The following is a 17,385-nucleotide window of genomic DNA, read 5'->3' as shown; positions in this document are numbered from 1 at the left end:
TGGCCATACTTCTGGATTGCTGTTGTGGTCCATGACAGCAAGATGGCCGGGAGGGGGGTGGGAGAATATTATCCCTCTCCTAGCCTGCCCTCATTGGCTCTGGCCCCATGTGACTAGTTCCACAGACTCCAGGAGGACTGAAGAGTCCCCAGTAAGTCACAGGAGTGGGTCCCACATGAAGCTGGAGTCTATTGACTTCACCTGCTCTGCTCCAACAAGTAAGGGCTGTGGGAACAGATCCTGTTCACTGTATTAGGTGTACCATTTAAGTCTGCAACTTCCTCCAAAGGACATGGGATAAGGCCATTGTTGCAAACAGCATCAGAGAAAATTGATCCAGTGCTTTCCAATAAGACACAGCCAATGTTTCTTTTAAAAAGTCTGTCAGTTTGGGATTATTTCGTTCAATCAGGGATTTGAAATAAGCCAAAGAAGCCATATAGACCTGGTCAATGCAAAAGCAATTATCTTGAATATGAACAGACTAGAATTAAACAGAGGCGTCACAGAGCTAGGATTAGAACTCAGGAGATCCCTGGCTGTCAGTCGAGTGCTCCAACCAGTACAACACATGATTTTTCTGGAGTGAATCCTTAAGGACAAGATACAAGGGCACTGTCAGGGTTAAATAAAATAAATCCAATTTTGTTTAAAAACAGGGCTCCACTTCTGATGACTGCTAGTTCTCTTTGGAGGTTGGGGTTAAGGGTCTCCAGTATTTCAAAAGTCCAACTTTCTTTACCCATATTACTAACAAATGGGTTAGATGATTAAAGAGACTTTAAACAGAATAGTATTATGTGTAATTTCTTTTTAACTTTATGTGCTATAATGTCTTTGCCTCTCTTACACATTGAACAATGCAAAGTGTCCATTCTCTTCAATTTCACTTGCAGGTTCTCACGCACTAACTAGCACAGACTGCAATGTCAGGGTTACAAATACTGAAGGGGAACATTTGATTCTCCCCCCCCGCTGGACAATTTTTTGTTTTAAGATTTCATAGATGGATCTCTTGGCATTGCGTAAAAACAAACCAACAAACTCAAGCTTGAAAACAAGTCAACATTTCTGACCAGTTTAGAGCCAGAAGTGTCCCTTAAAACAAAAATAAAGTATGTGTGTCTGGCTTTGTCTGATCATGTAATTACTAAGATTTATAATTAGCAGCCAAGCCTAAATCCTGCACATTGTAGTTGACAAGTGCTGCTGCATGATTTGGGGCCTTTATGGAGAATACTATAGTAAAAAAGGAAGGAAGGCATTGCCTTCCATTCAAATGCATGACAGGAGATGGTAAAAAGAGAAGCATTCTCTGATGCACTATGAGATGATAGCTGTTGTGCTGTGGAATTACTAAAGAAGTGGGTATAAATGTAGATTACAGTGATTTAAGCAAAACAATTCATTGTTAGCTATTCATCTGCAGGATTTCAAGCTTCTTTAAACCATGCCTTAAACTCTGCTACCCTCTAGTGTTCCATACCACCACCACATCAATGGATAAAACACTGTTGGATGAGCAGAGAGAGTACTGTCAATTCCCCCAGCACTTCACAAGTTTCAGACTACACACAAGAACTATTTAGTAGAATTTTCCAGTGACACCTTAATAACGGAGACCAGGAATCAGCACTGTTGAGACAAATTTCACTCCTTTTGTTTGTTTGTTAAGCAAAGATTTCTTGGCTCTGATCCTTCTATATTGCAAAGCACCATTTACAATGGCCACGAAGTGGGGGCAATTTAGTTTCAGAAATGGTAAACTAGCAGGATGTACACTTGCCTGATTTTCAAAAGATGCTAAGCACCATCAATGCTCATTTAAGTCAATGGGAGCTGTGGAGCTCAGCGCCTCTGAAGATCAGACAAACAGATGCATAGGTTAATACCGATCTCTGTACAGAAGGCAGTAGCAGTGACTGATTTCATACAGCATATTCCAGCTCCAGTTTTATAGGCAGCATAAGCTTATATATGAACCTTTCATTCATATGGAGATCAAAACTGCTTAAAAATTCACCAATAGTTTAATCCACAGAAATTTTCCATTAATCCAGTTGGTTTTATCTATGAACCAAGCTATTTTACATAAATCTGTTTTAACATCACCTAACTAATGTAAGTGCAACACTGTGAAAACGTAGAGCACTATAGAAGAGCCAAGTAGCATTATGATCAAACTGGAAATTAAATTATTTCAAGTTCACCTTTAAAACCACTGCTCTCTGGCTCCAAACAGCTAAGGCGTTTCCAGTTTTACCATGAAATTTATTTTAAATGATGTGTTCAATCTAGTCACACTGTTTCGCATATGCAGCTCTGAAAAGACAGTGAGATGCAGAGGCTGAGCCAATTTGCATAACTGGACTGAATGTGAAAATTACTCTTTTGGGAGTTTCCTTTTCACCTCAAGACACAATTAACCGCTTACCGAAGAACTCTGGTTGAAGGAAAAGTATATTGTGTATAACTGATTCTGACATTAAGTGAACTTGATTCTGTGTGCGCGCACACGCACACAGGATTCACTGTGCCCACTACAGGACAGCGGTCATCTGAGAGAGAAATTTTGTAGTGCTACACAACATTTGATACAAGAAATTAAGGTAATCGTATACAGAAAACTGCACAGGGAATTCAAAGAAGCAGAAAGTAGTTGCAGTAGTTGGAATTTAGCCACAGCACTTGGGTTAATGCTTGTATTCTTGCAACTAGTCACATGAGGTTGTATTTATCTAATCCATTGATCTACCAAGCAAAAGGCTTTTCGGCCTTGTACAACCCCTCTCTTCCCACATCTCCAAATGAATGAATGCCTCAACTATGGAACTTCACCAAGTAAGACCTGTCCTGATCCTGAGTGAATTTATAGACCAAGAACCTCAACTAACTGCTGGGCAGGTATTATACCTACAATGAGAGGTTTAGTACTTTGGGCCTTGAGTACGAGGGGCTTTAATTATTAATACTAAGACCCTTACTTGCATCCTTGGTATATGGGCAGATAGTGTAGATCGATGTCTGTGTATGAAGAATATAACTGACTCCCCTCCTAAAGGAGCAATGAACACCCAGATTCATCCTAAGGAGAAACCACAATAGGCACACATTACAGGCTAGCCTGCATACAAAAAAGGTAAGATCATTATGACGTGATCAGTTGCCCTCTCAGAAAAACAGAAGAACATGCCATATAAACCACTCTTGACCACAGGACCTCTTTGCTAACAGAGTTGTCAAAGTGCACCCCAACATCCACATCTGTGATAATTGCACCAACTGACAACCAGGGACGGTTTCATATCTCATCCCACCCAAGGCACCTCCAGTACCACAGAGTAGCACATTGAGGCACAAGGATCAGTAGTAACTCAGAAGGAAGATTACCTCCTACTGAATCACCAGCTACACTTCCTGCAGCTACCCAGAATTTCTTTGGGTGCCTCTTATCCAGTACTGATCCAATCCAACCCTGCAAGAGATAGAACACGAGAATCACAGGCCACATTGGGATTTTTTTTCAAAAAGAAACCTCAAATACCTCCACCTCTTTATATGCCTCCATAGAGAGGGCAACAGACTATTTCTCCATTAATCCTGCCTTGTCAGTCACTCTCTAGACATGTAACAGCAAAGATGAGGTACTTCTATACAGCCTCCAAGACCAAAGATGATCATAACTTCTGTATCTAGTCCTAACTACTTAGAGAGTAAAAATACAGGACTAGACTCAAATATACACAGCATTACAGGTTTAACCCCTTTGTTGCTGCTATACTCTATGTCAGACAAATTTTCAGCCCCCTCCCTGGCAGCGTTGATAACTTTATTAGAATGACATGATTTACATATGTTACAAAGTTAGTTTATCAAGAACCTGCATCCTTGTAGGTATGTTCAGTAGCACTCAAGGAAAGACTATGTTCCCATACAGGTGATATAATAATTTTATTCAGCCACCACACCAGCCTAGGCCAGATAGACCACAGGGCCTATATATCATGCCTTCCGTTAACATTTCAAAACTGCGAAGGGTGGGAATAACAAGGATGAAGCTTTTGACCCCTGTAGCAGGCCTAACACTGAGCTAGTCAGGCCAGATAAATATTTACATCAGAGGTTTTATGCTAAATTGCTAAATAAAGCTTGCTTCAACCAGGCCTCATACTAACTGGAGATAAGACCCCTCTAGCTCAGGGGTCGGGAATCTTTGGCACGCAGCCCATCAGGGTAATCGTCTGGAGGGCAGTGAGACATGTTGTTTACATTGACCGTCCACAGGCACAGCCCCCCGCAGCTCCCATTGGCCAGGAACAGCAAACTGCGGCCACTGGGAGCTGCGGGGGGCCGTGCCTGCGGACGGTCAACATAAACATCATGTGTAGCGGCCCGCCAGCGGATGACCCTGATGGGCTGCATGCTGAAGGTTGCCGACCCCTGCTCTAGCTAGAGTCTAGAGGCAAAGTCTGGAGTTTCAAAGTCAAAACAAAGACAAACCAACTTGCCAGCAATTCAAACTATCAAAATAAGATTGCCAATAATAGCTCTCTATTCCTTCCCTGTGTACCGTTTATGTATCCCCAACTTCTGGGGAACCACGGTCAAGCTGGGGTTGCCAATCAAGCTACTGAGTAACACTCCCCTTCAGACTCTGGTTTCTCATCCATCAGCCTCAGAAGACTGTTTTATACAATCACAGTGTGACTACAGGAGCATTTGGTTCCTGGGTTTTAGCACTCTGCTTTCCAGACCTCATTAAGGGTCCTCCCATCTTCTCCATCACGACTCCTTGGAGATAGATGTTATTGTTTAAAATACGGTTTCCACATATCTGTGTTGATGCTGCACTCATATGATAGATTTAAAAGCAAAAACTTCCTGGAAAATGACTCAGATGCTAATTGGGACCCTCACAGCACACAGCCAAAAATCAGAGTAAATTCCTGGAAATGTTCTGTGGATAAAACGGGGTGACGTTTTCCTCAACACCCTGTTATGCCCTGGAGACAGTGCCACACTGGGTAGTGATCATTGGATATACATCCATCCACTAGGACACTTGAAGAGTGACCCCGGGAAATAATCCATGTGCCCAGGGTGTGCAATATAAGTAACAATAATTCATCTTTCCAGTGGAGTAAGCCTCAAACCTATGCTCTTGTCCTGCAAGTTGAAAAACACTGAGTAACTAAATCAAGTAAAACAGAGAGAATTTTAAGAGGCCTGGGTGAAAACCAAAATGTTAAGTACTGGGGACATGAATGTTTGGGCATATTTCAAATCCATCTAAGTCTGCCAAACCCAACATAAAATGAAGACTCTGGTTTGGCAGATGTGTGGCAATATCCTGTCACTGCACAACCTGTATAATGTAAATATAGAAGCCACTGGCCCAGAAGAGCTCTATAGTCAAAGAGCCACAGAGAACAGACAGATGATAGCCCTCTTCTGCCACATGCACATAGACATCCACCCAGAAATAGGTTCTTGGATCATTCAGCGGAAAGGACATCCAGGTTCCGTTTGGGTGAATTTCTAAATCCTCCTGGGATTAACAGATTTATAACTATTCAGGTGGCATGTGATAGGAAAGTAATACACAATTAATGCAAAGGATTGTGTCATCCCTGCTGGACTAACCAGGAGAGGGAAAGAGGATGATGATTATCAAGGCTAGAAGAGTTAATCCTGTAGTTTGAGTGATAGCAGTTTATGCTTCTGGTGCTCCATGTCTTAGGTTCTACCCCAGCTGACAACTGTAATATCCATATATGGCCAGAGGTACATGACACTAGCAAAATGGCGACTGTTTCAGAAACAACTTATGAACTTGTTGGAATGTCCTTGCACATTGTTCTACTAGTCACCACGTTAATACAAACTGCAGAGGCTGAGGGTACATCTACCTTGTAGCTGGGTGTGCAAATGGCAGCTCATGCAGATGCAACAGAGCTAGGCATATTCTAGCTAACTCACTAAAAACAGAAGTGAAGAAGCTGTGGCACAAGCTTCCATGCAGGTTACACAAGTATGTTCCTGGAGGAAGGGAGTGTCAGGTGGGCTTAGGCAGCCTGTACTGAGGCCCATGCTGTGGCATCCTTACTTCTCATTTTAGCAAGCTAGCTTGAATACAACTAGCGTGGGTATGTCCACACAAGGTGCAATTCACAAATCTGCAATGCAGACATACCCTTAGGAAGGCACTAGGAAATCATGCACTATCAAAGAGAACCCAGTTTAAATGAACTTTTAACTAGCTGTGTTTTCAAAAATTTCTGACATGTCTAAGTATTCCAAACTGTTAGTTTCTGACCCTCCTCAGAATGATCCAGGAGCTTCCTGGGTTCAATCATTATATGTGATTATGGCCAGAAAGGAGCCTAGGTAAGAAATGGTGCTAACATAACTCTGAGACATATCTGCAAACTTCACTGATACCCAATTTTAACTTCCCAGAGACCACACGCTTCTGAAAGAGCCCCGAGTTCTATTCTGCCCTGTGCGTCACCAACCAAACGAGCAACTAAATTCCAACGACAGAGTCTTAATTACTGGGGATTATACATAGGGCATTAAGAGCAAAGAAGGGTTTTCGCATCCCAGATAAAGACTGCAGTGCTGCCAGTTAGAAAAAAAACCCACAACAATCTGGCAAGTAAACCGAGTCAGTTTGCTCTGGAATCACTGAGCAGAAATAAACCCAAGGTGCACAATACTAGTCTGTACCTCCCTCTTGAATGGAGGTAGTTGATTAGGTTCAAAAGAGAACATTGCATGCTGGAACCTGAAGTCCTTGTGGCCCGTATCTCACTATTAAAAAGTAGGGTAGCAGCAATTTGCATCATTTTATGCAAATTACATATGGTTCTTGGGTTCCTGGTAGGTTGCCAATGCAGGCCTGAATTAGGGAAATTTGGATCCTCCTTATCTAGAAAGGATGTTATTTCAAAATTCTCCAGGAGGTACTGGCAGCCTTTCAGGGACCACAGCTTTACTCTACTCAATTTGACTTCAGTGCGGATTATTGTACTACAAGGTACTGCAATCCGTGCAGACACTGAAGACAACCTTATAGAACCACAGAAATGTGGAGCTGGAAGGGACCTCAAGAAGTCAGGTGAATTTGATGGTAACATAAGCTATAGCTCTATCCTTGCTCTTCTGGGTGCAGGCTGGGACACAAACTGAGAAAGGACTCCCAAAATGATGCAGCCTGGAAGTATCCCTCCCTGGTGTATGTAAAAATGACAATTTTGCTTGGACATATTCCTGGTTTCAGCACAAGAATATTTAACTGAAGATTAATCTTTAATTCTTGGACAATCCTGGAGGGTTGACAAACCTAGATGTACATTTGATTTTAGATGGTCTCGCTGAGCAGTTGAACATCGCTAGCAGTGTGTCTGTCACAGGCAAGCCAGGGGATGCTGCAAGTCCTCACGAGTGAGGACACTTGCTCAGTGTTTTCTTTTCACTACGCAGTGTTGTCAGTTTTTTAAATCTTCTTGGACTCTTGTATTTGCACCAAACTCAGTAGGTTCAAGGCAGAGTTAAGAAGGAGATTTGGAATCTGAGCAATTCAACAAGACCCTTAGAACTTCCAGGGCCTGACTAATGCATTTTTTTTTTATCAAGTACTATGCGATCGGTTGCAGAGATCTCACCTGAATCACTGCAGGCCAAGGGTTAGTTCCGGACTCAACTCTCCAACTTGAGAACAACAACAAAGCAGGGTTGGGGAGTAAAGGCCCGAACAGGTTCTCAGAGGAGAGCCGGGAATTCTAATAACCACCCTCTCCCCTCCAAAACAAAACCAAAACCAAAACCGACAACTCCCTGAAGAGACAGAGATCCACACCCAGGGCCAAGTTCAGAAGCGAGTCTCAATCAGGGGTGGCAGGTCTATATAATTTTTGGTGGCGCCCGGAACGGGTCCAAGTCCCCCTCCTCCCCCTGTGCCTAAGGCTCTGGGAGGGAGTTTAGGTGCAGGAGTTTAGGTGCAGAGGTTAGAGGATGAACTAGACAGGACCCAACACACTGTCCATTTCTGCAATTCCATGATTCTCTGGTCTCGCAGGGCTGCTGAACAGTTTCTCTAAAGAGTCTAAAACTTCCTGGTGAAGTTTAAGGTGGAAGAATTAATACTTCAGAAACATTCTCTCACCCACCGCCCATGAACCTGAATTGTCTCACCTGTGAGCACTGCATTGTCTGGATAGCACATTGCCCAGTGCCAAACCCTAATAGGCTGGATAATAAATGGAGATGACGAGGGTCTGGCAGACAGAAGAACAGCTGGACACAAACAGACAAGGTGTTGAGAGACATCTGAGTAGATAAAAGATGGGAAGATGCACGAGACAAAAAGAGTAATGAACCGAAAGTTGCATAGGGCAGTGGTGGACAACTTGTGGCCTGTCAGGGTAATCCGCTGGCGGGCCATGAGACAGTTTATTTACATTGACCATCCACAGGCACAGCCACCCACAGCTCCCAGTGGCCGCAGTTCACCGTTCCTAGCCAAAAGGAGCTGCGGGAAGCAACGGCCAGCATGTTTCTGTGGCCCGTGGGCTGCAGGTTGCCCACCACTGGCATAGGGCGATACAGTTGATAAGTGACATGGGGGAGAGTTTAAATTAAAGATTTTTAAATCACCAATTTTAATCATGTTTAAATCAGCAAGCAGGAAACCTCTATTTGAATAATTGATTTTAATCTTGTTTTGCATTTGTACTTTTTAGTCTTCTTCTTAGCATATGCGCAATGTGCCTCAGGTGGTATGTGACCAGGATTCATCACCGAATTTGGGCCACCGGTTATTTTCCTAAAGAAAGGTTGATTCTCATTGGTTGGTAACCATTAAAACATGTCAATTTGCAAGTAAACAGAACCTTCGCACTAAATTTGGTGCTTTTTCTCCCCCCCCCCCACTCTAACCGGGAGGATACGCTATACATATACACATCTATTTAAGCAATTATATAGCTTAACCTACATTTACCCAGTTCTTAATTTTTTTTTTTACTTTTTTATTATTTTAGAAAATGGTGAATGATGCATTTATTTAATAGATTAATTTCTTACTTGTGATTTGTGTCAAGCTCTATTTGGATGGAAATTCAAATTAAAAATGCACAAAACCAGCATTTTAAAGATTATTATTATTAAACAAAGCCACCCTAAATGTGCTGAAAATATATGAAAAAGTTGATCAAAATACATTTTGCATTTAAAACCAACTGATTAAAGGAAGTATTATCTGTATTCAGTGAATTGAATAGATTATTTCTGGTCACCATATCTTTCAGGATTTTTGAACTAGTAGATCTCAGCCTCTCACACCTAGTTTTTATTCATAGACTTGAAAAGGAAAGACAAGCTTTCCATCTTTTTCAATTCCCAACTGATTTCTTAACTTTAAATAAACTAGTCATTGAACTGAATAAAACTGAAATGAAAAAAAATATTCTCTCTGCACCTGCAGAAGAAGCTAGTGGCATTAATAGGTGATTTCAAATGGTTTATTAATATTATATTTAAAAATAATTTTAAAAATAAAATAATCTATTTGTATCCATCCTAGGGAAGTGGGTACAAAGGAATGGGAAATACTGCAAGATAGGTAAGTGAATAGGCACAGAGGCTGATAGACAGACATGGGGTGAGTGATGGAAGGTAGAAAGGACATGGGTATAGAATGTCTACCCTGCAGGGCCTGAGTCTGAACATCTACATTGCAATTTTATATAACTCGGCAGCCTGAGCCCCATCAGCCTGAGTCAACTGATAGGCCAGCAGTGGGTGTTTTACTGCAATGTTGACATACCCTATAGTTTTTGACAGTCCATGAAATAAGAGGAAAAAAGAAAGCTGAAGAGATACCAAAAAGTAGGTAGATAGCCAAATAAGTAGTTAAAATATGACAGATACTTAAGCGGGGGGGGGGGGGGGGGAAGAGAATTGTTTTTTTCCAGCACAAAGAATGAGAACAGCAAACTGCAGATCTTTGCACTGAAATTGGCATTTGAGAGTGACCTCCTGCTCCTGTTCAGAACACAATTATTCAGAGTATCAAACAACAAAAGAAAAAACAATTGCAAGCAGAACTCCAGGTGCCTCCAAACGGCCTCCACAAAGCACAGCTGAATTTTAAACCATCTTTCAGACACTTGCCAACCTCCCACAAGCAAATCACATACACAAGCACGGGGAAAATTTAAGCATTGCCAAGTCATTGAAATCAACTCACATGCAAGGCAGCCGCTGGGGAATAGGCAAGAACATCAAGAATCCAGCTGCTGTTCTTACAGTGTAAATGTTCTTAGTGGGGAGGTTGGGAAGATTGATTTGCTCCTGTGACACCCTATTAACCAGGAACATTGCTGAATTTAGTGCCTCATGGAGGAATACATATATATGTATTAAAAAATAACTACATGAAGTAAGAAGGAAAGCTGCAGGTATTGCTGTGACAGGTAATTTTTTTTTCTCCTGTCCTTCACTCACATTTAAGATGGATGAAAAAATGCTTTGAATTCCTATGAACTACATTTTAAAAGTTTTATACTCCAGAATAGCAGCATTAAAATTCAGTGGAATCCAGCAAAATTCCGCTTACAGGGGCTATTTGGGTAGCCCAAATTGTTTTTTCTGTAGCAGGCATAAATCTGTACAACTCTCTGCACTCTAGCCAGCCATCAGTCCATCTCCTGCAATCCACAATGGCAACATGGGTTATTGTACTGAACCTCTGTGAAATGCTGCATGCTTTTTTACAGCATGCTACTTGGGTATGCCACACTGGGTTTGAATCAGACCTACCGTAACTCCAATGGAGTTCTACCAGCAATGAATTTGGCCCTCTAGCTCTATCATCTCTGCAGTGATCTGCACAGCAATTCCCGAGCATGTTCAGTCACCATAACGCAGCACGTTGGGGTACAGGAATAGCTGATGTCTTGCATTACTACCGTAATAACAAAAGTTCTCTCCGACCTACCATCTGTTAGTCTCTGGGTCTATTTGCTACTCTAGGAAAGAGGTGGTGATCTTGACTCCTTGGGGAATCACCATTTCTCCTGCACACTCACAGCATGGGTTGGCTCTTCTAGTTGCACTTTAACTGAGATTATTATATCTTAGCAGAGATGCTACAAACAATTCCACATTATCTAGGGCTGACTATGGAAGCTTCGTAGTAAATTGAGCCAACTACACAGTGACCCATCTCCTAAACAGAAGTACAAAACAGCATATTGCATGCAAACATAAGAATGGCCAGACTGGGTCCGACCAATGGTCCATCTAGACCAGTGTCATGCTACTGCCAGTTGCTTCAGGAGGGAATGATCAGAACAGGGCAATTTATTGAGTGATCCATCCCCTGTCATCCAGTCCCAGCTTCTTGGAGTCAGGAGTTTAGGGACACCCAGAGAATGGGGTTGCATCCCTAACTAGCTTGGTTAATAGCCATTGATGGACCTATCCTCCATGAACTTAATTCATTTTCGATCCCAGTTATATTTTTGTCCTTCACAACATCTCCTGGCAATGATTTCCACAGGCTGACTTTGCGTTGTATGAAGAAGTACTTCCTTATGTTTGTTTAAACCTGCTGCCTATTAATTTTGTTGGATAACCCCTGGTTTGTGTTTTATGTGAATGTATAAGTAGCACTTCCTTATTCACTTTCACCATATGATTCATTATTTTATAGAACTCTACCATATCCCAGCGTAGTCATTTCTTTTCTAAGTTGAACAAGCCCAATCTTTTTAATGTCTCCTTATATGGGAGATGTTCCATACTCTTATTCATTTTTGTTGCCCTTCTCTAGATCTTTTCCAATTCTAATATATCTTTTTTGAGATGGCGTGACTAGAACTGAAGATGTGGGCGTATCATGGATTTATAGAGTGGCATTATAATATTTTTGTCATATTATCTATCCCTTTCCTAATGGTTCCTAACATTCTATTAGTTTTTTTTGACTGCCACGGCGTACTGAGTAGATGTTTTACAGAACTATCCACAATGACTCCAAGATCTCTTTCTTGAATGGTAACTGCTAATTTAGGCCCCATCATTTTGTATGTATTGTTGGGATTATGTTTTGCAAGGCTCATTACTTTGCATTTATCAATGTAGAATTTCATCTGCCATTTTCTTGCCAATCATCCAGTTTTGTGAGATCCCTTTGTAACTCTTCACAGTCTGCTTTGGACTTAACTATCTTGAGTAGTTGTGTATCATCTGCAAACTTTGCCACCTTACTATTTACCCCTTTTCCAAATCATTTATGAATATGGTGAACAGCACCAGTTCCAGTACAGATCCTTGGAGGACACCACTATTTACCTCTTTCCATTGTGAAAACTGACCATTTATTCCGATCCTTTGTTTCCTATCTTTTAACCAGTTATTGATTCATGAAAGGACCTTCCCTCTTTTGCTTAAGAGCCATTGCTTAAGACCTTGTTAAAGACTTTCTGAAAGTCCAGGTGGATCCTTATCAACTAGAGCACTCTTGTCCACATGTTTGTTGACCCCCTCAGAGATTTCTAATAGATTGGCAAGGTACGATTTCTCTTAACAAAAGCTGTTTGGACTCTTCCTTAACGAATCATAACCATCTGCCTGTCTCATAATTCTGTTCTTTACTATAGTTTTAATCAATTTGCCTGATACTGAAGTTAGGCCTACTGCCTTCTGGAGCCTTTTAATAAACCCAAACCACCATTATGTTACCTATCTGTCAGTTATCCTGTACAGAGGCTGATTTAAATGATAGCTTACATACCATAGTTCGCAGTTCTGCAATTTCATATCTGAGTTCCTTCAGAACTCCTGGGTGAATACCATCTGGCCTGGTGACTTATTACAGTTTAATTTATCAATTTGTTCCAAAACCTCCTCTATTGACACCTCAATCTGGGACAGTTTCTCACAACTGTCACCTAAAAAACTGGCTCAGATGGGGGAATCTCCCTCTCATCCTCTGCAATGAAGACCAATGCAAAGAATTCATTTAGCTTTGCTGCAACCACCTTGCCTTCTTTGAATGTTCTTTTAGCACCTCATTCACCAAGGGCCCCCACTCAGGAGCGGTGGAAGCGCCCTAAAGTGAGGGGGCCACAGGCACCCAAACCAGGGCCCCGTTAACACCACCGCTTCTCCCCCCCAAGGCCCCGCTCCCCCCACGACCATGGCCACCTGAGCCCCCTGTTCCAGTGCCCCTGACCCCAATGATTGTTTCGCAGGCTTCCTACTCCTGATGTACTTACAAAAAATTGCTGTTAGTGTTTGTGTCTTTTGCTAGTTGTTCTTCAAATTCTTTTTTGGCCTGTCTAATTATATATTTTACAGTCAATGTGCCAGAGTTTATGCTCCTTTCTATACTCCTCAGTAGGACCTGACTTCCCATTTTGCCTCTTTTACTCTGTTGTTTAGCCATGGTGGCATTTTTTGGTCCTCTTTTTTAAAAAATTATTTAGGGGGTATACATATAGTTTGAGCTGCTATTATGGTGTTTTTAAAAAGTTTCCATGCAGCTTTTTTATTCTTGTGACTGTTCCTTTTAATTTCCATTTACCTAGCCTCCTTATTTTTGTGTAGTTCCTCTTTTTGAAGTTCAGCCCACCACCAGGGGTGGCAGGTTTGTAGAAATTTTGGTGGTGCACAAAACCTGCCCCCCAGACTCTGCCCCCCACCTGGCTAAGGCTCTGGGAGGGAGTTTGGGTGTGGGGAAGAGGTCTGGGGTGCAGGCCCTGGGCTGGGGCAGGGGATTGGGTGCAGGATGGGTGAGAAGTTGGGCTCTGGGAGGGAGTTTGGGAGGGGAAGGGGTCTGCGGTGCAGGCTCTGGGGATGCAGGAGGGGTGAGGGGTGCAGGCTCTGGGATGGAGTTTGGGTATAGGCTCTGGGCTTGGGAAAGGGGTGGGGGTGCAGGAGGGGGTGAGGGGTGCAGGCTCTGGGAGGGAGTTTGGGGGCAGGAGAGGGTGTGTGGGAAGGGGGTTGGGGTGCAGGCTGTGGGCTAGGGCAGGGGGTGGCGGTGTAGGAGATGGTGAGGGGTGCAGGCTCGGGGAGGGAGTTTAGGGATGGGGTACAGGCTCTGGAATGGAATTTGGGTGTAGGATCTGGGCTTGGGCAAGGGGTAGGCGTGTAGGAGTGGGGTGCAGGCTCTGGAAGGGAGTGCAAAGGGACGGGGTGCAGGCTCTGGAGTTTGGGGATGGGAGGGAGTGCAGGCTCTAGGAGGGAGTTTGGGGGCCAAATGGGGGGTGCAGGCTCTGGGAGGGAGTAGGGGGGTACGGTGCTTACCTGGGGTTCCTAGGCAGGGTGAGCCAGGAGTCTCCATGTTCTGTTACCCCCAGGCACCGGCCCCACAACTTCCCATTGGCTGCAGGGGCACTTGGGGTGGGACACAGACCCACCCTGCCCTGGGAAGCGAGCAGGCAGGAAGCTGCTTAGCTCCACTGCACTGCTGGTGGTGACTGGGGCCCCCGAGCTGCTTTAAATGGCCTGGGGGATACGCGGGGCAGGGGTGCATGAGGCAGATCTGAGGGAGAAACCCAGCCTCAGACATTGCTGGAGCCAGGCCAGGAATATTCCTAGTGCCCAGGCACCATGGGCCCACAGGACTTACCGCCCATGCCCACCACAATAGCATTTCTTTGGTATTTTTCCTCTTACAAGGATGTTAAAATTTAGTTGCAGCATGGCCACTATTACTGAGCGGTTCAGCTATATCAATTTCTTGGACCAAATCCTATGCACAATTTAGGACTAAATAAAAAAATGCCTCTCTCCTGCAGGTTCCAGGACTAGCTGCTCCAAGAAGCAGCCATTAATGGAGTCTAGAGATTTTATCTCTGCATCCTGTCCTGAGGAGACGTGTTCCCATTCAATATGGGGATACTTGAAATCCTCCATTATTATTGGATTTTCTGTTTTTGTAGCCTCTCTGATTTCCCTGAGCATTTCACAATTACCATCACAGTCAGCAGTATATTCCTACTGCTATACTCTTATTATTCAATCATGGAATTTCTGTCCCTAGAGATTTTATGATACTATTTGATTTATTTAAGATTTTTACTATATTTGATTCTATCCTTTCTTTCACATATAGTGCCACTCCCCTCCCCCTCCCCCCGCTCCAGTGCAACCTACTCTGTCATTCTGATATATTTTATACCCTGGTATTACCATGCCCCATTGATTATCATCATTCCACCAAGTTCCTGTGATGCTTATTATATCAATATCTTCATTTAATACCAAGCACTCAAGCTCACCCCACCTTAATATTTAGACTTCTTGCATTTGTACACAAGCACTTATAAAAATTTGTCAATCTTTAGTGGTCTGCCTTCATCAGCTTTGTGCATTGCACTACTGCTTGTTCAGTATTGGATCCAATTTAAGATGCCTGGTCTTTGTCTTCAAAACCCAGGATGATCTTAGGACCTGACAAATGAAAACCTGAGAGACTACACCTCTCCCTCTCCACATCAAAACATGAATACTAGGACCAACAGGGGCAGTGCACTAGAAGCTACAGCAAAGTTCTTGCATGGTACCTGGCTATGGAATTTCCTTTTTCTGAGCACAGTGCAAGACACACCTTTTTGATAATCTTCCTCCTGTCAATGTCTCCCCCAAAGATGCATATAATAAAACCTCATGGAGGAGGAGAGACTATAGCTTTACCAAGTTGCTGGTGATTCTCATTTTTTTATCTGGCATCTAGAAAACTTGTTGATCCAGACACCGAAGTACATAGATATAGCAGATACAGAAAGATAAATAGATGGACAAGAGCATGTTGGGCAATGCCAATTAAGAGGAGCCAATTGTATGCCTATTGACTTAGTAGTTTTACTGGTAAACACTGCATCATAAGAGAGTATTTAAAGGCTTCTTGTGGACTACTGAGCCATTATAGGGCTAAATTCAGTGCCTTGCATAATGACAGGTTTCAGACTAACACGGTTGCTACTCTGAAAAATGAGCCATTATACTTGGAGTGCAAAGTAATGATTGTAGAACGTGAGTGCAGTTTAGAAGACAAATAAATTCAGTTTAAATTGTAGTGCTGTAGGATTTACTGTGAAATTAAGTCAGTAGTTAACAATAATTACACCACAATTAAATAGTCAACGTTGCCATATTATTGAAGGGGAGTTACAGAATCTACATGCCCTGGAAATGTGAGCCTTGAGCTTGTTTTGATTCACAGGAAGGCACACAACCTTTTGGACACTGAACACATGTAGGATACATGAATGTCTGGATTGTGCCAGCAATCTCGTTTCAACATGACTGGTTTAGGTCTACAAAAATCCAGCAATGATGCAGTTAAGACTATACCACAAATCACATTGTGATATTGTCAGATCTCACAAGCCAAGTAAGATCAGATCTGGTTAGCATTGGTACAAGAGCAGGGGCGGCAGGAATCATAGGCCCTGCCCAGGCTGTGGCCCCACCCATGCTCTGCTCCCTTATCCTGAAGCCAGTGGGGGCTCCGATTCTGCTGTGGCCTGGAGCTCGACTGGCAGCCACGGGCTGGGGTGGCTGGCAGGAGTCAGGGCAGCTTGGGCCAGTTGGGGCAGCTCAGAGATTGGGCAGACTGGCTGAGCTCACGACAGCCCGGGGCAGAGCACAGGAGGCTCGGGTAGGGTTGCCAACTTTCTATTTACAGAAAAACAAAACATGCTTGCCCTGCCCCCTTCTCTGCCCTTTCCTTGAGGCCTTGCCCCTTCCCTGCCCTTCTCCAACACCTCACCCCACCCTCCCAACTCACTCCATCCCCCCTTCATCGCTCACGCTCCCCCACCTTCCCTCACCTGCTCATTTTCACCGGGCTGGGGCAGGGGTGAGAGCTCCAGCTGGGGCTATGGGCTGTGAGGTGGGGTCAGGGATGACGAGTTTGGAGTGCATGGTGGGTTCTGGGTTGGGGCCAAGGGGTTTGGAGTGTGGGAGGGGCTCCGGGCTGGGGCAGGCTGTTGGGGTGTGGGAGGGTGTATGGGCTCTGGGCTGGGGGTGCAAGCTCCAGGGTAGAGCCATAAATGAGGGGTTCAGGATGCAGGAGGGGGCTCCAGGCTGGGGCAGGGGTTTGAGGTGCAGGGGGGAGGTGAGGGCTCCAGCTGGAAATGCAATCTGTGGGGTGGGACCAGGAGGTTCAGAGTGCAGGAGGAGGTGCAGGCTTCAAGAGGGAGCTTGGGTGCAGGAGGGGGCTCAGAGGTGGTGCAGGAGTTGGGGTGCAGGAGGGGGCTCAGGGCTGGGGCGCGGGAGGGAATGTGGGCTCCGGGCAGCATTTACCTTAGGTGGCTCCCAGGAAGTGGCGACATGTCCCTGAAGCTCCTAGGCAGAGATGAGGCCAGG

The 17,385-nt window shown here is 43.9% G+C and overlaps 1 protein-coding gene across 2 annotated transcripts in view; it reads right to left on the bottom strand.

Moving 5' to 3' along the window:
* The window catches only part of NRXN3 (neurexin 3), a 1,462,434-nt gene that overhangs the window by 775,915 nt on the left and 669,134 nt on the right, over positions 1–17,385 (bottom strand). The gene's annotated exons all lie outside the window — the stretch shown is intronic.

This window comes from Dermochelys coriacea, chromosome 6, assembly GCF_009764565.3.
Source record: "Dermochelys coriacea isolate rDerCor1 chromosome 6, rDerCor1.pri.v4, whole genome shotgun sequence".
Classification (NCBI taxonomy): domain Eukaryota; kingdom Metazoa; phylum Chordata; order Testudines; family Dermochelyidae; genus Dermochelys; species Dermochelys coriacea.
This window is presented reverse-complemented; position numbering and strand designations above follow the sequence as displayed.